At 34.1% G+C, this 27,908-nt stretch overlaps 1 protein-coding gene across 9 annotated transcripts in view; it reads left to right on the top strand.

Annotated features, from left to right (window-relative positions):
• Nucleotides 1-27,908, top strand: part of LRRC4C (leucine rich repeat containing 4C) — a 413,560-nt gene that overhangs the window by 149,394 nt on the left and 236,258 nt on the right. The window lies entirely within an intron of this gene.

Genomic DNA, 27,908 nt, shown 5'->3' with positions numbered 1-27,908 from the left:
TCAAAATTTGTCTCAGGGCATATAGTTCAAATATTAACTATTGTGTCAGAGTTGAAAACTGGGAGGTTGTTGGGGATTGATATTTATCTTATCAAGCCAATATATGAACATTACAGGAACATATAGTGCTTAATTTATCATTTTTCTGCCTAAAGTTCTGCCTGCAAAAATGCATTTCTGCAAAATACTGATTTTTTAAAATGGAAATTTGATTATTTTTCAACAAGTGCTATTATTCTCAGGGATGTACTTCATTTGTACTAAAGCTTTCCATGAACACATGCATATAAAAATGTGTCATTGATGCCATCTTGATTTTATCTGCTCGCTTAAAAACCATTTTGGTTCAAATGTGGCTGAGGTTAAGAAAAAAAGGACTTAAGAAAACTTACAGGTCTTCCTTTGATTTGCTAGATTAACCTGAAGTAATAAAAGATATCACTGGAATCACTAAATAAAATTACTTTTCACAGTAATGAGATGGATTATGAACAGCTTATTTATTGAACCCCAACATGCATATCAAAATTGTTGCTTGTATCTTACCTGCTTTATGTGTAGGTACCTAAGCCAACAATTGACTGGTGCTCTCTTCCCACTCCTTTCTGCCTCCCCTCCAAAAAACTGACAGATGGTTGTGTCCTTGTGTCCCAGATGGTCTGTATTAGCTTACTGGCTTATAGTGCTTATCTTTGCAGTATGTTCTTCCCATTCTAGATCTTCTTGTAACTACAAATTCCACCCAGAATGTTTTACCCCTCCAAAATGAATTTTCAGTTTCACTGCACATTGGATTGAGACCTTGTGGAAGAGGCAATTTTGTGCAATTGTTTTTCTGCTTATGGTGCTTATTTTTCCTTTTATTTATTTTTTTTATGGGTAGAGATTTCTTACTTCATTGACATTCTGTCTGTGATCTGTTTTTTGATTATTTGTTTGGTGAGGGCGGGGGGGATCATCTTCTGATCTACTCACTGTGAACAGGATGAAAAGTCTTAAAAGAGGTTACCAAATCTTGTATTGAAGAAATGAATTTATCCATGTGAAGGTGAAGTTTATAGAATTCCATAGTGCCTTGAGTTAAAGGGACCTTAAAGACCACATGATTCTAACCTTCCTGCCATGGGCAGAGACGCATCCCACCAAACTAGACTACCCAGGAACCCATCTAGCCTGGCCTTGGATAGATCCAGGGATGGGGCATTCACAGCTTTTCTGGGCAGCCTGTTCCATAATATCACCACCCTCTACATAAATAAATTTCTTACGTAAAATTTCTTTCAAAAATCTAATCTAAACCTAATCCTTGTTTATTTACAACTATTACCCCTTGCTCTGTTCCTAGATTCCCTGATAGAGAATCTTTCTTCAAAAGATACTAATATTATATTTGTTCTTTAAGGAAAAGGATGAAGAAGGTTGGTAGATTTATGTTATGACATAACATCACTGTGTATTAGTTCACCATGGATACAGAAGTTAGCATAAGAAAGAGTATAATCACTTGGGTTCAATTGTTTGAAGAGGAGTTAATCCAAAATTACAAAGCATAGAGAAGATAGGCTTGTATTCAGTTATATTTCTTCTGTTTCTGAATTTACTTTGATAGTTTGGAGTTTTTCCAACCTATCCAGAAAACTGACTATAACCCCTCAGTGATAGAATGTTCTCCTTTAATCTTCAAAGTATTACACTGTGTCCCTGGCAACATACATTAGCCTTAACTGTTATTAATTAACATCTGTCACATGCCTGTCACACGTCTCCAGATTTGTATGAAAATTACAAAAAATCTGCTTCTCTAGGGTGATTTCCACTGCCTACTTTGGTTTTCCTTTTAAGCAGAAAGACACAGCAATAAGTTAGGATTTTCCAGAACACATAGACTTCGGATTAATTCACTGAGATGGTAAAGAATCACAGCTTACTTAATGATATTTTTTTTTGTAATGAGGAAAATACAGGGTGGAATTTTAAAGAAAAGCATACCACTGTTGTAGTACTCATAGTTTAGCATTCACTGAACTGTGGACTGTAGGTTAACAATGATGTTCAGACCTATCAGAGTTGTTCTTCTGACTGTATCATCACATTCAGATGCGCTGCTTATACCTTAATTTGTACCTTAATATTTAATTTACTAGCCATTAGATCTTAAAAGAAACATTTATCAAAACAACCAGAACTTTTCCACATCTCTAATTGGGACTGATGCTCAAACTCAGAATAAGTTAGGTACTAATAATTTTATGTAGCTGATGGACCTCAGACTGATTTTAATAATCTGCTATCCCATTTGAAACAAAAGAGCATTCTTATTTATACATTTTTATTACATTCTTGTACCCCTTTAGGATTAATAAAAGGCTTTAGAAATTTGAGATGTTTTAACAGTCTTGATTGCTGTTTTTTATTCTAATATGGATAATCATTTTGAAGTGATAGCTACAAAGTTAATCTTTGGAAGCTGAATAATGAAAATTGAATGATCACATAGATTACCTGAAGCCCAGTAAATTCTTAATTTCTTATCTCTATCCTTCACAGTATTTTTCAGACAGTAGTTGAGGAATAAACATAATAAATCAAAAACTGTACTATTGATTACTTGTATTACAACATGTTATTTCTTTTCAAACCTATACATAATTTGAATCTTGAGCTCTAAGATTTTCTTTCCTTTTCTGTAATAAGCAATCTTGTAAATTCAGCCTCCAGTGATAATCTTATCACTTTGAAAAATTCAGATATTTAAAATCAAATGTGAGATTGTTTATAATGTGATTTTAAGAGTGGAAAAGTTTTGGAAATAAGGTCCTTTTAAATTGAGCATACTGTTTATTTCAAGTTTTTCCTTTAGATATGTGGTTTTCATCTTATATTGGATCAGTCTCTTATTTTTTGAGAATCTTACAGTTGAACAAAAATGATAATATCTGAATTATATAAATATCAGTACAATTAGTAGTCTATAGTAGCATTATTATTGTGTCATTAGATTCTCTAATGAGATTTATATAGAATTATAACCTTTCATGAGATGATTCTAAAGTCTAATTGTTGCTCTGAATCCTAAAGGAATTCCTCTTGTCCAGTCAAGTGCATTTTAAGGTTATAAGAATTTCATACATCATCCGGATGTTCCAGTAAACATTTCAGCTTGAATACTAGGCATCCATATTTTGACAGAGATGTGCTGAGATGAAGAGAAGTGCCTCAAAAAAACAGGCCAGGCTTCATCTTGTTCTTCTGCAGCATGCGAAAACCTAAAAATGCAGAATTTCTCTTGCCACCTATTTTTGGATCAAGTAGTTTTTGCTACATTCCTTTGGACGTGTATTTTTTACTAATAGCTGATTGTTTTAGAAAGCACATCAGATTTTAAAAAGCAGACTACAGCTTGGTGTGCAAGCAAAAGTGAAGTTTAACAGCCATTTAAAAGCCAGCTCCATAAAAAAAAAAAAAAAAAAAAAAAAAAAAGAAAAGAAAAGTCTTGTTGCCTGTAGCAACAGGATAAGCATATAAGCATATCAAGTGCCTCACAAATAACTTCGCAGTGCTTTCAGTTACTTTTGGAACTGCTGATAAAAGAGGAAGGTGTCCCTAGTGATCATTTTAAAGCAGAAATACAATTAGAGTTAATAATAATAATTGAACATATGCAAAAGGGAAATTCACTGTGTTTTTTAATTTGTTTATGCATCTAAGGTCTAAGGTTGCAGAGTAATGACTTTATTGTGAATAGTGTGTGTCAGAATATGAAAAGATATTTTCTTTCCTGTACTAGAATATTCTTCTTGAGTTCCAGGGCTATAGAATCAGCAAATGTGTGGAAGGTGAGAAGATTTAACTTGTCATTGTGTGCAATCAAGTATACAGGTAGAAAAAAACCTTTTTTTTTCTTCTTTTTTTCTTTACTGATCCAGTCTTGAGGACCTAATATTAACCGATGTTTATCCTAACCACTCTATGGATTAAATTTTGTACTTTTTTCAAGAGGTAATAATGGCATAAATTATTAAAATGTAATGCACCATTAATATATTTTTATTTTTTTTCTTTGTTTTTATAATCATGTAGTATACATAATGTATGTCTGAGCTTTAAAATGGAAATTTCAGTGTTGGTTATTTTCACTGGGAAACTGTCTGTATGGACAGCTAAAGAGATACAGGATTAATGTTCAGATTTACTTGATGACATTATAAAATATCTTTGTATCAGTCTTATTTTCCAACTTGCACAAAGATGTTTGCTTCAATTCATTTCATTAATTTTATGAGAAAATACTTTAAAAAGGAAAGCAAAATAGTTGAACAGCTTTACAAACAGTAAGCTATTATGAATCAATTACATACTATGTGTAAAGTAAATAAGGACATTTAATCTCAAGGTGTTTTAGCATACTTCTACCTGTGTAACAAAATGCAGTAATTCTATACCTAGTGAAAAGGTGACATTCAGATTTTAGTTTGAAGTAAGTTTGCTGATTCCATGGAATTGGAAAGATCCCAACACCTACACTCTGCAGAGATCTCAGTTTTCCCGCAGCGTGGATGAAGACAAGCAAACATATCTGCACATCTGTTCCTGTCACTCAGGATATTCCACAGGACCAAAAGTGTGTCTTTATAAAGGCAGCCATATTAATGATTCACAAAAAGACAAAAGATTTTTCAGCTCAGTTGCAAATTGTTTGTGTTCACCTCTTGCTGTCTGGTTCATTGAGCAACTGTGGTGTTTCTGCTGTCATGGAGAGTTTGTCCAGTGGTTTGAATGCTAGCCAGGGGATTACTAATACCTGAGTAGATTTTCTGCTCTGTCACAGTCAGATAACAGCTTGTCTGTGTGAAATCCATAGACTTTTTGACAACAGTTGTGTGAAGCTGAAGAGGTCACGACTCAACTCTGCAAGGAGGACTTGGAAAGACGAAAAAGGATAGAGCACTGATAGCAGGTCAATTGCTCCAAAACACTTGCCTGATAGCAGTATTGAGGTGTTTGCCAGCTGAAGATTACATATCAGTGAAAATGAAACAAAGTTCATATTGTTTGTCTTCTATACACATACTAGACATTGAGTGAACTTTTCTTCAGCTGATACAAAGTAATCATATTAAGTACTGTTCTATGATACTTAGGTTCTGTATCTTGCAGTTCCAAGATATTCAAGTAATCTACATAGTGTCTTCCACAGGTCTTTACTTCAGTACTGAAAGCCTTAAGTTTTCTTGCTGCAGATAATTCATGATAAAATATCACATGGGCTGGAAAACAGCTTTTTTGGTTGCTGATTTGGTTTTGGGTTGCAGCAGAGATGCCTGAAGTAGGTCTTGCTGTAGAAGTTATGTATCTGGGAAGAAGGGAATTTAATTCAAGCTCCATGTCATGTTTCTTTTGCAAAGTTGTTTTCAGATCCTGAACGGTTTCATTCAAAACTAGCATAGTTGTTCTACGCCTTTGGTGTAGATGAGTATAATCGGTAGATGTAATTTAGGGAAAAGTGTGTATTAGCTAAAGTTGCGATCTTATTTTTGTTTATTTATAAGTGACTGTGTGCATCAACCAGATTTTTCATTTAAATCCTAATTCTTTACTTTAGTTCCCCTCTGGCAGAACACCTCCAGAGTGATATTTTGTTTGTTGCATTGGCATTTATTGAGTGCCTTATAGAGCAACTCAAGAAAAGGTAATGATGCCTGAGTGTAGTAATGCATCTTAGAAAGGAAATAGGAATATTTTGTATTGCTGATTGATTAAATTATTATAATAATTTATAATATATAATATTATATAATAAATATAATATATATAATAATTATAAAAATAATAATATAATAAGTATAATAAAATAAATTATAATAAATAATAATAAACTTATTATTTAATGTGCTTCATTCTTAATTTTTCTGAAGAGCCATTAAACGATGTGGCTGAAAGTGGAATTCTGAAAGCACAAGCCTCTCTTCAGCTTTCTCACAGGATTTCTGTTCTTTTCATTATATTTTAAGACCTCTTGTGTCAAGGCTGATATGAAAATGTAACATGCATTTACAGTATAGCTGCATGATATGTTTTCCAAAGCACTGAGGTAGCTACATCATAATTACTTGTGGAGCTATTAAATGAAAATACACAGCAGTGTTTGGGAATATGCAAATCCTTGCAGGATTTCTTTATTAAATCTCTAACTTGTATCAAGCAATAGGTGCCTCCCTTCCATTTCTTATGCAACAGCGAATACTTGATAATGTTAAAGCCTTTTCCAAATTTGGTTAAATTGATCCCTGAGGCAAACGTACTCAAAGAAAAGTCATGATATCATTGACTGAGCACAGGTATTAGTTAAGACTGGGTAGTAGTATGTAACAGGAGGAGAATGGAAGAAATAAGGCATTACATTACTTTTTGAAATGAAGACATTTACTGTAGTGAGAGATGCACTTTAACAGAAACGTCATCAGAAACAAAGACTACAGCTTAAGCTTGTAGTCAAAACATTAAGCAAGCTCTTTTTTTTTTTCCTAGTTTATAAGTATTTGCTAGTTTAATGGGTTATTACTGAACTGAAAAATATATGTTGTTTTACTGAACAGTTAAAAGGAGTAGACATACAGCAGTTGTAACATTTCACTATGATTTTTAATCCTCATTTATTCATTTTTAAGGCCTGTATATAGTAGGGCAGTTCAACAAGAGTTAATGTTCCCTTTCCCTCCTCTTTTCACCTCCCCGTAAAGACTGATCAGAACTTGAAAGAGGACATCTACTTGCTGAAGGACAAATATATCTGTGGGAATTTCAGATGCCAGACAGCATGTCTGAAAGAAGGATGTTTGTTTCCAGACAAGTTCAACATGAGTGTAGTGATGATCTGTAGTAAAGCCTATAGCAAACCAAGAAAGAGATATGTTTGTATTTAAAAAACAAGTTTTGACATAACCATTTCCACCTTTTAAATTTTTTTATTTTCAGTTTTTAAGTCTTCTAGCATTTGTTTCACAAAACAGTTCAATCACCTGTGGGAACTGCAATGACAAAAATAGACTGAGTGTATCTGTATGTGCATAATAATATCTAGTGGAGACAGACTGTGTGCAAATATGGCACAATGAGCCACTAATTGCTAAGACAGTTGTGCTTTACATATGGTGTAGGTGACTCAGAAGAGATTTTTAGTAATGAATATTTTCAGACAGAAGAGATTCATTTCACAACAGATAATAAAGGACGATTTTATAAGGACAGCTGCAAAGCAGTTTGTGTGGTTGGAGTCACTGAGAGGACAAGATGTACCTGGGGTGCTTTAAGTTCAGAAACAGACCAAAATCAGAGTACCTTACATACTAGGTAGTATGTTTAGTGATGGGAAACATCAATGGCTTGCATTTGCTCTGGATGATGCTCTGGCTACTGTGAAATATTACAGCACACTTACTTAAATGGACATGTTTAATATTGAAAGAAATGCACTGGAACCTCTTTATGTAAGTATCTTCTCAGTTTAGAGCCACAAGAAACATTTTCTCTGATGCAATTGTCCATTTTCACCCATCCTCCAGGAATAAAATTATTCTTTTGAACAGCATGTATAGGAAAATTTGCAAATGGGAGTTTGCCTGTATCCACCAACAGTACCAAGCAAGTTATATACCTTGAGGAAACAGAAGAACTTGAAAATATTTTAGAAAGCAGATATCCCAGAGTTCCTTACTAACAAAGAAAATACAATATTTCCATAGTGTTTTACAGTTTCAAAGTTAATGATAATTAAAAAATGGTTCCTAAATGTTTGTGCTTGGAAGGGAGGGGATGCTTTTTGTGTATATATTTTAATAGCAGTGTTATCAGGAAGATTAATTGCTCTTGGCAGCAGCTGAATTATTGTCTGTTTTTGTAAGAACCAGAAATATGTTTGCACTCTGACACACTGTTGTGATTGAGAAGTTTTTTTACCGTTTTCTAAGCATAAAGAAACACACAAATAATTTATGCATGACTTATGAAATTATTCCATAAGCAATAGTGGGTTGTAGAGGCAGGTAAGTTATACGTGTTTTCTAAGACAGCTGGAAGCTTCATTCTGGCTATAGAAATAGTATTCTGGTTAATAATCAGTCTTTAAAAAAAAGTAAATAAACTGTCTTTTACTGACCTTTCTTTTAAACTACTGCAATATTAAGTGAATGTAAAAGAGTAAGATGGCCATATGTTGTGATACGCTTTGTCAGCTTGAAATGATTTCTTCTCCAAACCTTCTTTAGGTTATTAATTTAAAATAAAATAAAATAAATTCTCAGTATTCTCTATGCACGTATCTTTTACTGAACAAAGCTATTGTGCTTTGTGGTATGCAGTACACAGGTGAAGATAGTTAATGCCTGTATCTGTCAGGTCTATGCACTTCAATCCGAGAAGCCAATGACAAGGTTTTCTTTATATTTTCTAACATAAAGAGTGATAATGTATGATCTCCCTGTTTAGATTCAAAAAAAGATCTATATTTATAAGTGATTTATAAATTGGGTGAATGGAAGGCTTATTGCTTACTTATTTCTACCCATGCAACAATCTATTTCTTTTTTTCTTTTCACGTTCTACATATAGAAAAAAATAAAAACAAAAGCTATTTAGTTGTTTTACTGCTAATCGAGGACATCCTGTCCGTCTCAGGTACTTTTAAAATCCTTCAGTTCTTCATTCATTGACATAGGAAAAAGTGGAACAATCAGACCATTCTCATTGAGCATACCAATCTATTTACAAGATTTTCAGGACAACACATGCATTTTCATCATATTTTGTAGTTCTGCACTGTGACAAGTTGATGTTTCATGGTAGTAGCAGTGGGCTGAAACATACGTAAAACTGACTGTCATCAAGTGGTCTAATGATCAGCCTACTAAAAAAAGAGTGTTGAACATGGGCTTTAATTTTTCATTCTAGATTTAATGAGAATATTATTTTACCATTCGTAGCTGTGAAAAGTTAAAAAAAAAAATGAAATAAAATTAAGGTGAAAAAGACACTAGCAATCTTGTTCTTAGTATGCAGGCTTCTGTGCATCACTTAGGCATACCATGAGGTGACAGGTGCTTGATTGTGCAGGCAGCAAAAAGGTAGCTGGAGCTGTTGCTGCTTGTGGAGCTGTCTGCTAACTGTCCAGAATTACAGCCTTCTGTTTATGAGACTGACCTCCCTTGCGGTTTTTTCTAATTTTAACAGGAGCTGCTCAGTTGAGGCTGACAAAATTCAACCAGAGATACAATAGCAAGATGGATAACGTGTAATCAAAGTGTAACACTTAGGGGGAACCTGTGGTGTCGTGCTAGCATAATGACCTTGTGTTTATTAAAATAAATATCCTCAAGCAAGTCACTGCCGAGGAGTTCAATAACAGAAATATTTTCCTATCCTTCTGCTGCTGAGTGAACAGGGTCTGAAGGTGCCACCTCTAATTGAAAGCAGCCTGCGTTCTCATAACTGCTAAGGCTAATTTATTTGTTTATGACAAATAACTGCATGCAGAGTACATGGTAAAGGAGTTGTGCAAGGCAAAATTGAGATAGATTTTCCATCTGCGTTGAAGAAAGCTAGCAAATTCCCTGGATTATTATTGCACATGACTGTGATAAATATATATTTAAACAACAACAACAACAACAAAACAAACAAACAAAAAACAAAACCAAGCAGTATTGAGTTACGGAAGTTGCAAACATTTAGACAGGTTTCAGTGACACTTTTCTTTGACATCTTCAGGTGCCTATGGTCCTGGTAGGAATATGTACTACACAAACTTGACTGACTATGCAAGATCTGAACTTGCAAAACAGAAGGCTAATCTGGTTACTAGCAATCATCTGTTCTTTATACTACATTCATCCATGTACTGAAGACCACAGATATGCAGTCCTGAGTAAGCTGCTCTTGACTGTGTTTTGAGCCAGTGATTGAACTTGATGGCTCTCCAGAGGTCCCTTCCAATTTTAACTCTTATTTTGTGAATTTCTGTTTGCTTAGTGTTTGAGTGTTATCTCATAACTGATAATTCCTCAAAATACTCCTGCAGGGTGGAAAATAGTGGAATCATATTTCTGTCAGAATTGTTTAAAGTAATATAGTCACCCTCATTATGTATGCTTATGTCCTTGATAAATGCTATTTCAGGAGGACTTGAAACCATTGAACATGATAGCAACCTGTGGATGAAGATCACTTAGTGCAGCTTCTATTCAGTATGACTAGCCTAGATGCAGAGATTGAGCTCTTTGTTCACCCAGGTTTTGAATACCTTGAAAGACAGAGGTATTCCAACTTCTCTGGGCAATCTGTTACAATTTTTAACAGTGTTTGTGGTGATTTTATTTTTCTTGCTCACGTGTGACAGATTACCCTTATAGCAGCTTGCTTTCATCTCTTTTCATCTATTCTTGTGAACCTCTCCTTGTACAATCTGTTCTCCATACACTAAATCATGTTGAACTCACCTCTGTGCATCAGTACCTGTTTTATACTGACTAAAACAAGACAATTACACATGGACAACAATTGAATCTCACAACTGCAACAGAGGGAAATAATCACTTTCCTCAATGTGCTACCTGTCACTTTGCTAATAAAGCCCCAAATGCAGTTGGCATGGATTACTCTATCCCATCAGCAAGATGTTGCATTTGTCAGACTTCATTAGGTCTCTGTCTGTCTCTGACTGTTGCCTGCCAAGGTCACTCTGAGGGGATATTCCAGGTATAAAGCAGTCCTTACTTTTTCCCACATGGCTATATATATATATGTATATTATTTTTTTTTTCCTCAGGACTAACTTGGTTCTTCTTTTTGATACAATTTAAGTCTGTTACTATTGGTCATGTAATCCCTATGCATGGAAAACTGATTCATGATATCTGCTTTGCTGCAGCTTTATAAATACTTGTAAACATGTCATGCTTGGTGGAAAATTATGGCATCATGTGCTTTGTTCAAGGTAATGTAATGATGGAAAACACAATCAAGTATGCTTATGTCATTCCTGATAAATACTATTTCAGGAGAACTTGACTTTTTCTGATTTTATCTCCTTTATTTTATATATATATATATAATATACACATATATTTTTCCCATGGAAGTCATTCATTCTTTCTTATTTTTTCTCATTTCCTCTGGACTAACTGCTGTTGATCCTCATCTTCATTAAAATGACTAAAATTTGACACTCTTTTGAGAGGCTTTAACCTTGCTAAGTGCAGTAAAGAATAATTTTGTACCTTTTAAGGCTAAGTGTTATCAGCCATATCCCAAATATATCCTAAATACATAGTGTGATGCTTTTACAGCAGCATAAAATCATGTTTAGCTCCTGAGCCATAAAAACTTCCAAATCCTGCTTTGTGTAACCAGATTTTCCATGCTATGTTTGTTGTAGAAAGTTACTGGCCCTAGGTTCAGAATATTGCCTGTATTTAAGAGTAATCTGTTTCTGTCTGTTTTTTCAACACATAGTTCCGCACTGTCAAGATAACTTTCAGTTCCAGGCGTGTCCTTTCAGCTGGCTGTCATGTTCTATATTTCAGCATCCTCATTATTGAAAACACTGAGTGGGTTTGAATCAATACCAAACTTGAGTAGATGTATTACTTCATTTTGATGAGAAAGTATTGTTAATTACTTTCCTGGAATTATTCTAAGAAGCTTTGCCTGTCTTCTAATCTGTTTTCATCCAGGCTGTACCTTCTTCCTTTTTATAAGCATATAAGACGAGTCAGTGTCTAAGCCCTGAACTCAAACGATTGTACATCAAATATCCAAAAATTATTTGTGATGTTACAGAAAACAATCACTAGCTCATATTTTATTGAATTTTTAACTTTTTTTATTTTCAGAGAAATTACATTTTGCTCAATATCTGTAAATCCTCAGCATAATTTGCTCCCAAATGCAGAAACTATTTGCCCTCCTCTGATTCCACCCTTGTCCTGCATTCAAATATTTTCATAAAGTAAGACATCAGACAACAGAAAATTGTCAGAGGACACTATAGATCACTGAGCAATCTTTTTCACATGGTGTTTCTTTTCCAGCAGCCAGCTATTTAATTAAATTTCTTCATTATCACAAGGCTCTATTGGAGGCTCTACAATATTATTATTTTTTTTTTAATATACAGTCTGTTCACTGAATCTTCTTAGTTTTGTAATCTATGATAGGTGACCAGATCTTTTCTGAGGTCTTTCCTGAAGACCTTTCTGTTGGATTAGTGTGTGATAACCAAAGGCTTGATGTGAAGGCTCATTGTCCTTTTTTTGTTGCTGTGATTATTCCAGTTTTTCCTAATATTTTTTCCATTAGTCATTTTTGTTTTTATCTATGTGTTTCCTCGGACATGCAGCAGCTTGTAATTTGGTAAACACAGACTCTTAATCTAATAGACTTGTAATCTATGAGGGCTGTGTTGTGATATCGTGAAACAGCATCTTGTGGTAAGATGAGCTATATCCTTCTTAGACCCTCCACTGCATAATCACACACTTTATTAGGATTTGTTTACTTTCCCTTAAGACCCTTAAATTCTCCCAAGAGAACTGGAAAAAAAAACCAAACAAGAATAAGGCAACCATCAAGCCTGACAGTGTCATGCCTTACACCTCTACTGTTTTCATTGTGTTAATTTTCATGGAGAAGTCTCTAGCAATTATCAGTGTCACTTAGGCATATATATGTAAGACTTTCAGATAGTAGTGCCTTCTGTTTATTTCTGTGGAAATTACAACAGATAAAAAGAGTATGATCACACAATTTGGTAGAACAAATTCTCAACTACAAAACATTATTTGTGTGCACCATTAGATGTGCATTTTTGCCAGTGATGAACAAGATCTGGTGTGCCATGCACGTGAAAATCATCACTAGTGGAGGTGACCTACTGTTACTGCCTCCGGTGCTGACGCATACCAGCCACTGCCTTACTCTGCTCACATGCACTGTTATGTCTCCACAAATGTTCGGCAAATGTCAATGAATGTCAAAGGCTATTTTTTTTTTTTTCAATTGCACTGAGAAATTCAGTGACTCAGTGACATGCCTTTGCTTCATATACATTGTCAGACTGCCCCTTTGCTTCTATCTGTCACACAAACAAAATGTAATATAATATTGGCAGGAAGGTTCAACCTCTACTGCCATACTACCACCATCTGCTTCTGTCTTCGTGAGTCAACATAATAAAACAGGAGGCATTACTTTCTGAGCATCCCTCTTATGTTCACCCGGTGAATGTAGTAGATTTTCAAGAAATTTTTACACAAACTCCTAAATTACATAATATCTAGCAAATCTTTGTGTGGATTGTACTAGAAATATTTCAAAATGGAGGTTCAAGAGTTGGAGTAGTCTAATTTCTAAAGGAGCTGGGAAGAAAATTTCAATCTGATGGCTTTACAATGCTAGATTTTTACATGTCTCTGTATTGACTGTGGATACCTGCCAAGCTAACATTTGGCTAGGTCATCTCATCAATAAACAACGTCCTTCCAGGAAACCACTTTAATTCAATTAATACAGTCAGTCAAGATAGGCCAGAATTGAGCTCCAGTACTTAGTGGTATTGCAGACATTTGTTATCTACATATAGTTCTAATAGGATATGCCTATGGAAAAAAGAGCCTCAAGGGAGAACGCAAGCTAGCAATGTAATCAAGACGCATCCTTTGAAAGATTGTTGAGGAAATACTAAAATTTCATTCAAGGTCCTCATCAACTGCATTTGAGAGACCATTTCTATCTTACTTTTACTCATTTATGTTTAGTATATGACGGACAGAAAACTGCATTGTATTTGTTCACATGTTTTTTTATTTTAATAGCAAATTTTTGCCATGGCATTTTAAGAATTGTTCTAACTTAATCATAAATAAAGACAGCTTAGTAAGGAAGATAATGATACACGTCATAAATTTCTGCTAGTTGGCAATTCATTTGAGAGTAGAAGATTCTTAGTAGAGAGAATCACAAATTGTTGAAGGGACAAATGGTTAGAAGTGTTTTGTATGTTCTAACATTAGGGAGAACAGAAAACATAAAACACGTTCATGTCTGAATTCTTGATTTTTGCAAGAAATATTTAGTTAAAGTTACTTTGATTCTGCTTCATGTATTATTTCATGAGGTCTTGTACGGGTTTCTCATGTGCTGTTGATTGTGTTCAGGGTGTCCTGATGATCCCGAAAATATTGTTGGGATGGAAGACAAATAGCAAGCGAGAAACTGAAAGTCATATGATTCTTCTGTGTTATATCAATGTAATTACTATATCTGTTGCCCAGATTAGATGTTCATTGTCTTTTGAGAATGTAAACGCTTTGAGATTAACTCAGTACAGCGTTTCAAGCATGTATTATAATCCAAGTCAAAGACTTAAGAAAGATTGATGATTAAGTGCCAAACTCATTTAAAAAACTCAATTATATTCATAAGGAAGAGATTGCTCACAGAATGTTCTTTATAAAAAAGTTGCAAATGTGCTTGCACAATTCAAATCTGAAAAAGACTGAAGCTAAAAATATGACATGTAGAAAATATCATAGTGCAGTAGAGTTTCTTGCTTCTTTATATGCTCAATGCTTGCATGATTTCTCCTGTGAGAAAGTAAGATCTGCTGATTTCAGCCTCCAAGCTATGGTAATTCCTTGATTTTGAGGATAGCAGAGACCTAGAGAATGTAAATGAGCACTTTCAAGAACGCCGAGAAACTATCTCAAATTCTTTTCAGGGCTTGGTTATCCTTGCTGTTTCTACATGTCTTCAGCTGAAGATACAACAGTTTGAATCAAAGAGCAGTTAATAAGTAACAAACCTTTGATAAAATGAAGTTAGAGTGGTTGGTAGTACTGTGGGATTTATAGGCTATAACAACAGGCAGGTGCTCAGACAGCTTTATTGATGTGTTATAATGATGTGAAGCAAAGAAATCTCAGTGGGAGAGTGGAAACCTGCTTCTTCTATTTACCATAATACAGTTCGAAAGGCAAATACCACATTTCTGAATTTAGGTGGTTTTGTTGATGCAGTTGAGTTCTGAATTGCAACCTCCAACCTGTTTTATTTTGTCAGATTTTGAAAACTACAATATAAGACAGAAAAGCACTGGCAATATCTTACTGTTCTATTCAACTATTGCTGCTGTGAAGAGATGAAAAAATCAAATATCCAGGTAGATGGGTGGTCTGCCTCAATCACACTTAGAACTATGGTACACATAACCAATACAAGATAGGATTAAGGTTTTTGTTTGTTTGTTTGTTTGTTTTTCTGTGAGACATACACGGTTGTGGAGAAAATAGTTATTTGTCATCATTATATGTCCACTCTACCACTGGCGTGGCTGTCATCCAGAGTGATTACCCCAGTGAAACAGAAATTGCAGTGGAAGGACCAAAATATTTTCTAGAAGAATAACTTTGTGCAGGTAGTTTGACAAGAATTTCAGGCTAGCTAGCATTAAGTGGAGAACAATGAAGTGCCTCCTTCTGTAATATCTTTTCTTTTAAACTTTGTAATAATGTGTATTGATGCCAATTTTTATCTAAATATATTCTTGATATTTTCAGAATGGTATTTGTCAGAAGTAGTTATAATTGACTTTTAATATATTCAAAAAACTCTTAATTCAAAAATAAGATTTAATTCACATAGCAAATAATTCAAACACTGTCTAAGTTTATTCGTCTTGAAAGAGACAATTCAGATGATCCATGGAATAATCAGTGTGTTTTCTGGTGTATCATAACACTTGTTCCCATGTTTCTGTGTGTGAATTCTGCCAGCTCCTTCATATGTAGGCCTGTTTTGCCACTGAAGTCTCATGCAACTATTTGCAGTTGTAAAGCACAGTGGACGCAGTCTTGAGCAATGGGAAGAGACTTAGACTTTGAAGTAATGTTTGTAGTGTTTCATAATATTTAGTAAGTCTGGAAGTAATGAGAAGATTAATGTGGAACAAAGCTGTGCTGAGGGTACAGGTTCATGAATTTTATGGAAGAATAACCACATCCTGAAACTTGTAAAATTTCCATGCCTTTGCTTTATTATTTCCTGGTAAATGTATTCTTAGCTGCTGCTTTGCAATGCAGATGAAAGGGTGCTTCAGCAGCAAGATTTCAGTCTTTTGTCAATAGCTTAAATTTTCTCTTAAAAAATATTTAAGAAGTGTTCAGCAGATAATACAGTGGAACTCATTAAGAGGACAGTGCTGTGTTATACACAAGATATCCTAATTATTACCACAAACTGTGAAGAAAAGCAAATAAATAAACAAACAGAAAAACAACAACAAAAAAACCCCACGTTTTCAAAAATGTCTGAAATGAAGAGACGTGGGACTAAGTGGAAAGATACCTCACAAAGTCTCCAGACTGAACAAGTCCAGATTCACCAGCTTTACCTCACAAAGCAAGTGCCCCAGACCTCAACCTTGACTGTTCTTACATTCTTGATCTGACTTACATTGGAATAGAAAAGAAATTGATGCTTTCAGTAACTAATAGCTAACTAATACTGTTTCAGTAACTAATAGCTAACTAATACTGTTTTGTTTTTGTAGATGGCTTCTTACAACTGGTTTTAGAGATAGAGATTAGAGATAGAGTCAGACTTCAGCTCTTTGGAGACACAGTGCTTCTCACTAAAATGATATTCTTTGTAGCAAAGAACAGACTTAGTAATTAATTTCTTCAAATGTAAGAGGGGATCTCAGAATGGGATGTAAAAAGTGATAGCACAAAAAAGACATCATGTTCCCTCCTTTCTACTGGAAATCCTACTATATGGTACAGTTCCTTTTACTTTCAAGGTAAAGAAATTTTTTAGAGGTTACACGGATGACAATTTTTATTAACTCAGAACTGTGGAAATGTGTCCTGCTGTGATTCAATCAGCTACTGTGGTTTGCCCTGTAAAAGCTGAAAATCTACTTTGTATCAAGCAAATTTATTTTGATGTGATTGCAGCCTTTTTTTTTTTTTTTTTTTTTTTTTCTTCCCCTCTTATGGCAAGTTGTTGATGTGTAGGAGAGGAACCTTGATTTTCCAATATAAGAGCTTAAAATCGGCCAATGGTAACGTATGACAAAGGAAAGCAGAGAAGATTTTTGTTACCATAGCAACAATAAAGCACTTTCCCCCAACACCATTCAAAAACAGAACAAAACCAAACACAACACAACAACTCTCTCTCTTTAATACTGTTCAGAAATTAGATATAAAACATTAGTTCAACATATTCTACATTCAAGTGAAAACTACATTTGTTTTTGATACTGAGACCTCCACCCCCCAAGAAATCTGCATGCTCATCGAGGATTTCACCAAAATCTTTTTTACTTACTCTTCCAAATTTCTCTAGATATAACTTAATTAGTAATGATTTATGCAGCAAAAATGTCATGGAAGTCCTTAGAGTACATTTTATTACACTAGATTTTTTCTTGTCCCTGTCCTGTTCAGTCAGGTGTGATAAGGAAGTAAGGGAGTACCTTTTGGAAGAACAAACAAAAGTCAGTGTTTGTTCAGTGTTAATGAATGTCAGCACCAGAGCACTGACTGACTTAGTTTACTATTTAAAAATGTCAGTTGTCATGGTGACTGATTCCTCATTGTTATTTTTGCTATTATATTGTTTTTCTATAAATAATTTTAAAATTAACCTTACATTTATTTACTTATTTGTTTGTTTATTTATTTATTTTTAACCTTGAAATTAGAATTCTCTACTGATGGGGAGGAATTTCTCAAATGTTGACCATTTTGTAAATTTAACTTCATCATAAGGCCACCACCACCAATCAACAACCTTGACTTTCATATTATTAAAGCTTCACGTGCATATTTAGAGCTATCTATGGTCACAGATTGTTTCTACTATCTAATTTCTGTTTTATCACTTCAGATATAAAGCATATGTAATCTACCTATGAATAATACCTGTGAACAAGTGCAAGTGTGCTGTGATAGATTTTTAGTAGAGTGTGTTTGTCTATTTATGACTGGACAATATAATGCATTTCTCTACCTTTAATTTAAATATAAATGCTGGATTTTTCTTGTGTAAAAATATCAATATATGCAACACTTTGGACAAAATTGCTTTGCTGTTGCTGTCTCATATCTTTAAGGAATAATTGTATTGTGGGATTCAAGCTGTTTTTTTTCTTGCTGCTTTTGTAAAGTACTGTCCTTACTGTGAAAGTTCTTACTAGCCTTACTAACAGTGCAGCATCTAGATATCTACTTGTTCTCTCTGGTTTTAGACATTACTCCAAGTTATTAGTATCAATTAAAACACAGATTTAGAGCTAAGATACCCAAGTAAAATTGAGCTTTACTTTGATCTTATTGTACAGTATTGCTACCACATATAAATTCAGTGCAGTCATCATGTTTGGCTCAAAAGAGATGTTCGCTTTTTTTTCTTTTTAGATTAATGCATGTTGTGTACTGTGCCCCTGTGTAAAATCTCTAGTATATTTAAGAGTTCATTTCATATAGTCTTAAATTTCAGTGAATCTTGTATCCGTACTTGAGAACAGAGTTCCCTGATACCATTGTGCCATTTGTCTGTCCATGGCAATCAAGACATGAATAATGAACGTTTCTTTGCCCTGTATTCTTGTGAAAGTCTATTTCAGAAGCTAGATTATCATCAACTGTTGTTTTTTTTTAAATCTCCTGTACCTACCTTATACACCTTACAAGTGATTTGCAGTCTCACATATGCTTACTGATATTTCCTGTAAGCACTGTGGTTGTTCTGGCATCTAAGAAAATTATCTTCTAAAATATAACCTCCATGGATGGATGATTAAGATACCTGAAGATAAGTAGCGTCTTTGTCCTCACCTTTTATCCTTACATGTAAATCCGGAAATGAGGAGTTTGCTGTCTGTATAGGCTTCCCTGACAAGATAATGAGGTTAGATGTGTTTTTGAAAGCTGTATGTCAGTAATTATTTCAGACACACAGCATTAAAATAACAAGTAACAAAACTAGGTATAAAAAGAAAGGGAGTTTTATTTTATGGCAAAATGTAATTTGAGAATAAAAAGTGAGAATTTCAGAGTTAACTGCTAGAAGTTGCTTGAGCAAAATGACCACGTAGACTTGTTTCACAAAATCCTATATTGTTTGGTTCTGCTTAGTATAAAACCACATCTTTCAGTTATGTAGGAGATTGCTGTTTACACCCACCAAAAAACATCTCCTGCTTTGTGGACAGGTTTAGTATGTGATAAATTCTTCTGTTTGGTGAGTGATTCTGGAGAGCTGCATGATGTGTCTAAAGACCAGGTGTTTGCACTTCTATTCAGAAAAAGGAAGCCGTCTTTCCATTAAGACTTTGACTCTCCTGTTAGAATTTATGGAATTATTTTAAATTGTTTTGCAATGACCTTGGGCAGATTCACAAATGATATTTCCTCCATTCTCTCTGCTCATGAGTTCCTCAGTGCAGTCACTGATTATACTTAGTATTATGCTTACTATGTGCTTTAGCAGGATTCTGTAGTTCGTTGATACAACACAAGTAACATCCTTACGGAGGGACTCAAGTGGTCCATCAAGACCTTAGAATATAATTAATTTGCTTTTATTTCATTCTCCAAATTGTCTTAGTATTTGGGATCTTGGAATGCAAATGTGGAGGTGTTTTCACCTTGTTATAGATGCAATTTTCGTTTATTTTCTTATGTGTTATTGACAACAGCAGAAATGGTGATGTTTTGGGAACTTTACATGGCTCCACACTGCCATTCAACTTGTGGGAATGCAGTGTTTTGTTTCAAACCTCTAATGAGGTATAAACCTAGAATTATTAGATATAAAATAAACTAGTCAAGTTTTATGGTAGATAATACCGTTGAGTTCTAGTTTTAATTCTTATGCACATACGCATGCATATATATGCATACATGCACACACGCACACAGACCCCTACCTTCCTCAATTGCATAGGTTTTTAATAGAACTGCACTCGCTTTCTGCATCTGAGGAAGCTGCTCTAATACTGATCTTAGTTAAGAGACCAGAGTTAATAAATACTGTCATAACTCTATTTAAACAAATAACAACAAAAACAGGATTTATTGATATTAGTCACAGAGTGCAAATAGATAACAAGATGATAATTAAGTTACTTTATTATATTTTTTAAAGTTATTAATACAGGAAAAAATATATCTAACTAAATCTTTGTGAAATATTATGTTTAAACTGGTGGTACAGACTTGCTCTATGTTCTGTCCAAAATGAATTTGTATTTTGTAAATAAAGAAGTGAATAGAAGGAAAAAGACAGATGCTCCGTGTTCCAGATATAATTATTTTTTTCTCAGATACTGAGAGACTATGTTGATTGATGGAAAATATATTATTAGTTTGACACAGTCATTACATAAAAATTTTGCCTTTTTTTTTTTTTTCCTATTGTGGTTTTTAAAAGTATGTTAACATTTTTGCATTCTTTAATTGGAAAAAAGCAAGGAAAAAAAGATGAGAAGCCGAAGCTCATTAGCAGGAAGGTGGTTTATAATGTAGATGTTCATAGTTTAAGACCTTGCTATTGTTAGTCTCCAGCTTCCAGATACAGAAATTTAAATTAGTAGAAATTGTGAATACTGATCAGATTTTGATCAAAAACCCTATCTTCAAAGTTAATGATTTTTCACGATACAAGTTTTCTTTGAAAAAAGCTGAAAACTTAAAGGAATAGAACATTCAAATATAAATAACTGTGTAGTAATTATTAGCCTGAGTATTTCATGGACACTCTTCTGAAAGCTTGAAATACTTATCTTTGACCATTATACTTATTATCCTCTAAGAAGGGAAAAATATGTTTTGTGGTATTTTATCCTGCAAAATAGATTAGGCGTGAAAAACATGAGACCTTCTTTATTCTTGTTTGTTCTTGATTTGTTGGCTTGATTGCTGACAGTAAAATCTTTATTGAAGAGACTAATTCTGGTTTCAGTTATACTACTGTACTGTACATCTTTACTAGAAGTAGATATCTCAATATAATCTTTAATTTTATTGGAATAAATTTTTATTCACTTTAAATTAACAATTTTATTCCATGATTATTTTCTAAAATCCAACTATATTAAAACCTTTTTCTCTTTTAAATGGATCTTTAAGATCAGTGAATAACAGGGACATCTTGCAGAAACTATTCCATAACATGCGCGTATTGTTGCAGCTTTTCCTGTTCACTGAAGTCATGGAGCTTTTTTAAGTCTTACTGTTTCCTCCCTTATTTTTCTCTGGATAGAGGGTAGTCTTGTGGATTTGAAACTCAAGTGGTTTCAGGCGTATTATTATTCTGTAACCTATGGAAGTTATTTCCCTTTTACTAACCCTCTGAGTAGATGTAACTATATGTATGTCCACACACACATATCTATAAAGCCATCTTAGCAGCTCATAATGAGGATGGAAGTATGGGCCATGTTTATTCAGGATAAGGTCATGAATTGGACAATATAATCTATAATGAGTATGACCACTGTGTCCTACTAGTGGGGCAGGAGAGAATTGTGGGAAAACTTGTGGTTAAAACTGAATTGCAAAAAGATGAGTAAAAGAATGGACAGAAATTCAGAACAAATCACAACTTGCCATCTTGTAAAAATAAATTCTTCTCTGTAAAAATAAGTTTCAACTGATATTCTGAAAATGTTTAGCTTAATGCTGGCTAGTTCTCTTTATGACCTGTAGGTCTCTCAAGGATTATATAATGAAATTTTTCTTCACTGTTTAACTAAATTCACCCCACATCTGCTGTCTCAAATCCCATCTGATCTCTAGCCTTATAGAGCTTGGAGTTCACCTTCAGAGTTCTTTACAGTTCTTCCCTCATTTTAGTGTTGGATGTCATTTAGTTCTCTCTGGGGTCTGTTCTCCTTTGTTTCTTTCGCTTTCAGCTCCATACATTCTTTCCTGCTATATCCAGGGCTTGGGGTAGCTTCTTGCTTGTGTTGTGTCCTTGCTTCTGATCAGCTTTCATGCAATTCTTATGTAATCTTTTGCAGAGCTTTCCAATATGGCTTGTTTTCCAGCTGTTGTGACAAAAAAATTCTTAGCAATAATCTGAAACCTGTTTATGAAGCTTATGATAAAAAAAAAAATAAATATGATAAATATTATTCCATTGTTGTTATTTTGTTTCTGTCAATCTGGATTAGTCAAAATGTGCTTAATGCTCAAGATTTCATGCAGTCACAAATGCACTTATAATATAGCATGGTTTTGTGAAATTACGGATGAATAATTAGCTCTTCTTGAATATGTAGGTTAACCAAATGTGAATCCCTTTTGATAAACAGTTTGATCATTTCTGAATAATAATATTGCAGTAAGTACTTGTTTATTTCATGTTCAGAGCAGTTAATCTGTAGATAATTTGCAAATACGTTTTAGTTCATAGCTAGCAGTTGTTAAATTTCAATTTGTTTCAATTATCTCCATAGTTTTATATCTGTATTAAAATTTTATACAGCTATTCAACATAAACCAGTATTGTGAACAGCATGTTAATAAAGGTGGTAGATACCATTTCAGTTTTTTGTACAGGTTTTCCTGTTATTTTTATTTTGAGTATATATTCTAATAGTTGCTTTTATTATTTTCATGATGGCTACATGATACGTGAACTTATGCATTTTAATTACCATTATTAAAACATCTTTCTCGGCAACTTCTAGGACCTTTTGACAATATTCTCTAGTTTTTATCTTTGTGTTTAACAGAAATCTCACAGTAACCATCACCATAACAGATACAAAGAATACATGGGTGTGACACCATACTGTTTCTATATTGTAGTTCCTGCAGTTCCTGCTTCTATCAAACTTGCATGAATGACATTGAGTTCCTGTGGTATTGCCTGGAAAGTTGACTGCTCCCCATGTTTCACTTTGTCTCTCCTAAATTCATTCAAGGATTTTTATATGAAGAATGTAAGAAGTGTTTAAGACTTACTGGAATAGAAATGATTTGCAGTAATTTTAAGAAATTTTGAAATTTTTCGAAAAAGAAAAAGGTAGCATAACTAACATGAAGTATGAGACTGTGGCAGAATTGCAGTGTAACATTTATGTATCACTTCCTTAGTCCTATCTTAACTGTTGTATGAGGCTCTCCTTTCAATGTGTTATTTGAGACCTTGGAAATACTACAACCAAACTTGCTGTGGCTTCTTTACACGCACAGCTGCAATTTCAGACCTGAAAGCCCGTTAAACCTGTTTAAAATTATGCTCTGATCTTATTCTTTCTGAGCTGTGTGCAAGTATATCACCTATTTATCATCACTGTTCTGTAGAAACTTGTATTTTCTCTTTGCTAAATTGGAAGATGAATCAACATGGCAAGTTCATGAGGTAGACATAGAAAATGAGGTGAATGTTGTTTATGTTAACCTGTACGTGTTGAGTATTCCTTCCCAGGATGTGCTGAAGTCCATTGGTTTAGAATAGCTCTTAGTTCCGCCAGGATTCACAACACTCTGGCCTGCTTCTCTATGGTATTTTTTCCCAATAATACACACAAGCCACCAGAAATGAACTTGATTCTTTTGTGTGTTATTTTCTCTTTGCAGGATTTTGTTTCAGTACTTTTGAAATTTAGGAAATATATTAATAGTTTTTGAAAGAGAATTATAAAGAGTTTGACTGAGGTGTTTAAAACATTCACCAGAACCTATTTTATTTGCAGTATTCCCTCAACATACAGCATAATAGCTTGAGGCTCTTACTAGTATACAGCTGCACTTGCCTGGGCTCGAAAAAGATTCTACAGCCATTCATGATGTTGATAAAAGCTGTAAATAGGGTGATTGAACTAAAAATAATCTTGTCAGGTCAGCAGTTTTTATTGTTCAATGTATTTGTTTTAGAAAAGGAAAAAGGAGACTGTATCTGGAAAGACTCAATCTGTCCAGTTCTGTCTCAACAGAACTGCTCTGAAGCCTTTAAAGCAGTATTACCTAACACTGTGGCTGTGCTAGCAAACACAATTTTTTTTTGCACTAGTTCATCGTTTCTCACAAGCTTTACCACATCCCTAGAAGCTTTAAGTGCTACTCAAGCCAGTTTTTAAAGCACTCTTCAGTTAGTCTTCATGAACTGCTCCTTACAATGCAATTGTAAAACAAGCACAAGGACTCCAAATGCAGGGAGATGGATGCCTGAATTGTAGGCACTACTCTTCCCAATGACTCTGTACTGAACCAGGGCCTTAGGAAAAGGACTTCAGCATACCACTTCTTATCTGGAAGAAAAATAAACCTGAACTTTTACTAATTACAGCATCTATTACTTGACTTTTTAGTTGATATTTCTGCTGCTAAAATGTTCAGTCTTACAGGTAATTCTTCTTAGTTGTATAACTTCTGAAATTTCTGTTTGAATAAAGCCGGTGCTGTTCTGAATTATACTACTGCTGTGTTGGCTCTTAGTTGCTGTATTCTAGATCCTTAAAGGGTTTTTGATTGAATACTTGTCTGTGCCACTCTGCTATGTTGGCATGCTAATATTTTGAAGGTAAATAATTCAGTCTGAGTGTAAGAGCTATGCTATGTGTGATCCAGATAAGCTAATCTGTTTTCCAGATGAAAACTGAAACTGAAGCAAAGTCCTTAATTGGCCCTTCTGTTTCATCTGCACTGAAGAAATTAGGCACAATTCAGCATTATTTTGTTCAGCAGTGAATGCACTCTTGTTGTATCTTGTTTTTATTTTGCTCATTATAAACACTGCTTGGCTCCCCTCTGTGCTATTATTTTATGCTCCTCTAAGTTAATTTAAAGGGACTGACTAGTACTAAACACTTGCAATCCAGTCTTAGATCTCAAATTTGGTTGTGGGATAATTGGTTGGCCTTGAGTCAACTCTTTCTCCTGCTATTATCCTGAAAACTTCATTTACTTGGCACAGCTGTGCTATGAGTTAATTTCGTGATAACTGGTTTAAAAAAACAAAACAAAAAGAAACAACAAACCCACAAACAGAAAAGCACAAAAACTGAAGAGAGTGCTCAAAACAAACAAACAAACAAACAAAAAAAACAACATGGTAGCCTCAGGTACTGTGTGATGTTACTGGGGTTGTGAGCTTATAACAAAAATCATAGAGAAAGCCAAAGTAGCTGAGCACAGAGCTGACTATAGATCCTTGGTTCTGTTGTAGAAAGTTAGTGCATGTACTAAATGATAAACTGAATTCTCTGTAAATCCTGTATTTCTGGAATACTTATAAAGAAAAGTAAGAGGTGTTACTCTAACAGTATGGGTAATAGTCAAATCATAAACTTTAATTCAACTCTAATTTTCACGTAGTCCCTTCATGGTGTAGACATCACTAATTAAAGCAGCCTTGAGTAATATTAATTTAAAATATAGGAATACAGTAACAGCATCAAAATAATGACAGCAATAATGTGTCATGCTGATTAAACATGTTAGGACTCAGTTTTATTTTTAGATTAGCTCATCTTCGTTTACACTCTTTTTCTACTTCTGATTGTGAGTGCTGCTGTTAATCTGTAGTGCTGAACTTGCAGCAATGTTAATAAAAACTTTGCCAATGGAAAAATATTTTTAAATATTATGAACATAATAATATTTTAGTTACTGTTTGTGCTTTGAGACTGAATGCTTTGAAGGACTTTTAAATGTACTGCAAATTCCTTTTCTACAACCATTACTCTTTTCTTACTGTCATGATATATGATACTTCATTCTGATTACTTCATAAGTGTCAATAAACTGTTTTTTTTCTGAAGTTTCTGCATCTTTCACATTTTTTTTCCCTCTAATTTCTCTCTTTTTTTTGGTTACTTGAATATATTTTTTCTAGCGATTGTTTTTTCTGTATGCTACTAATTGATAGCATGTAGACAACGCCAGTGGCTAGGCAACAGTGTACTCATTTGCAGGCCCAAACTGTGCCTGTACTGTGAGATGGCATTCTTAGTACTGTGTTGCTGTGTCAATGAAGTAAAACATAATGTTTCATTCAGGGCTGAGAGGCTGCATCAAACTACTGCATTCTTAGATAAGAATACTTTTATCCTTCTGTGACAGTCAGGGAAAATAAATGGCATACAAATTATTTTTTTGAAATTGAATTTTTATTGGAGATGTATTTTGAGGGAAAGACTGTAGTTCTCAAGAAATTTAGAGATGATTTTACAATGCATTCTAATATCGCTCTCTTACTGTGAACCCATGTATAAATTTTGAAAATTAGCAGAAGTCATCAAAACAGGCAAGGGGTTAATGAGAATCTCCTAAACTATCTCAAGCTATTAACTTATTAAATATCAATCTATTCATTTATCTATGGTTTTTTTTTTCTTTTTTTTTATACTCTATATACTAAGAAGTTCTTACTCACTTAAGGGAATGCATATTTCTACAGATAAAATGAATGGGAGAAGAGGCAGTTTGATTTGCCAAATTCTGAAAGGAACTGTGATTCAATGAATTTGATTCTCGCAGTAGGTGTGTCTGCAATATTAACACTTGCTTCCAGAGAATATGTTTTAGTATCTGATCACAAGGAAAATCAGAGAGGAAAATTTGCTACTTCTTTTTTAAGCTGGAAGACAAATTCCAATAAGGTTGTATCTTTTAGGTAAGCTCTCTGTTTCCTTTACACACAGACCAGTCAGCCTCAGTAGCTTTCTTTTCAAATACAAGTTATGTTAATGAATTCCACTGTAATATGTTAGCTTTAGAAATGCTTCCCAAGTATGTGTCATTGCGTCCAAATTTGTGCTTTGTCATCAGGCTCATTTCTTGTGTTTACCACACAATTGCAATCAAGTACAAACATGCCTTTTTTAATTGGCTAAGAAATGAGAGTCACTGACCACCTTCTTAGAGGAGCAAGTAGCTCCTCTCCAAGTAGCTGGCATGACTACCATCAATGACAAATAATGTACATACCCTGTTACCAGCCTGTAAAAATTACTGCTTCATACCTTCTTAAACTCCTGACACTCGTTTTCATTTGCTTAACTCTAGAATTCATTATAGATGAAATTTGTTAAAAGTCCAGATTACTGACTTATGCCTGAAACCCGAAAATTACTGGAAGAAGATTCCTTTAATGTGTTTCTGATCCTTCCAGTTATACCATTGCATTTCTATATTGATATGCAAAATGTAAGCCAAGCTAAACTTGGCCACATGTGCTTAAAGCCAGTCTGCCTTTATGGCTAGAAAAATACTATTTGTTAAAATCACTGATCCTTGAAGGCTGACAAAACTGGGAAGTTGGATCTTGCTACCTGCATTCATTGCTTGAACATCTATCTCCATGCCATCACTCTATTCCTTGTAATTAGCTAGTAAAATTTCAGCTATGAGGAAGAGTTATTGGATGATCTAACAGATTGCCTTGGTGTTTTCTCTCAGAACAGACAGACTTGAAAAACCATCAAAACTCATTTAACTCATTTTCTCAGCAGTTAATATCCTCCTCCATAAGATGGCTGAAGATAGGCTCACAGGGTGTCACAAAGAGTAATTAAAAAAGCAAGCTTGTCATCACAGGGTTTACATTAATAATTCAGATATCTGCAGGATTATTATTTCTCTTACTATATATATATATATATATATATATATACTATATATATATATATATATATATATTCTCCCTTGACTGCAAGGAACATCTTGCAACACTGACTTTTGATATCTTTCGATAGCGAGAAAGAAACTCATTAGCTGTCCTAAGAAGAGGATATGCATTTACAAATGCAGGAGATAAAATATTTTAAATCACTCTTAGTTCCTAATAGAGAAAATGGTAAAGCTCTCTTTTGCTTAAGCAGATATGGACTGTAGTTA

This window comes from Coturnix japonica, chromosome 5 (assembly GCF_001577835.2).
Source record: "Coturnix japonica isolate 7356 chromosome 5, Coturnix japonica 2.1, whole genome shotgun sequence".
In the NCBI taxonomy this organism is placed as follows: domain Eukaryota; kingdom Metazoa; phylum Chordata; class Aves; order Galliformes; family Phasianidae; genus Coturnix; species Coturnix japonica.
This window is presented reverse-complemented; position numbering and strand designations above follow the sequence as displayed.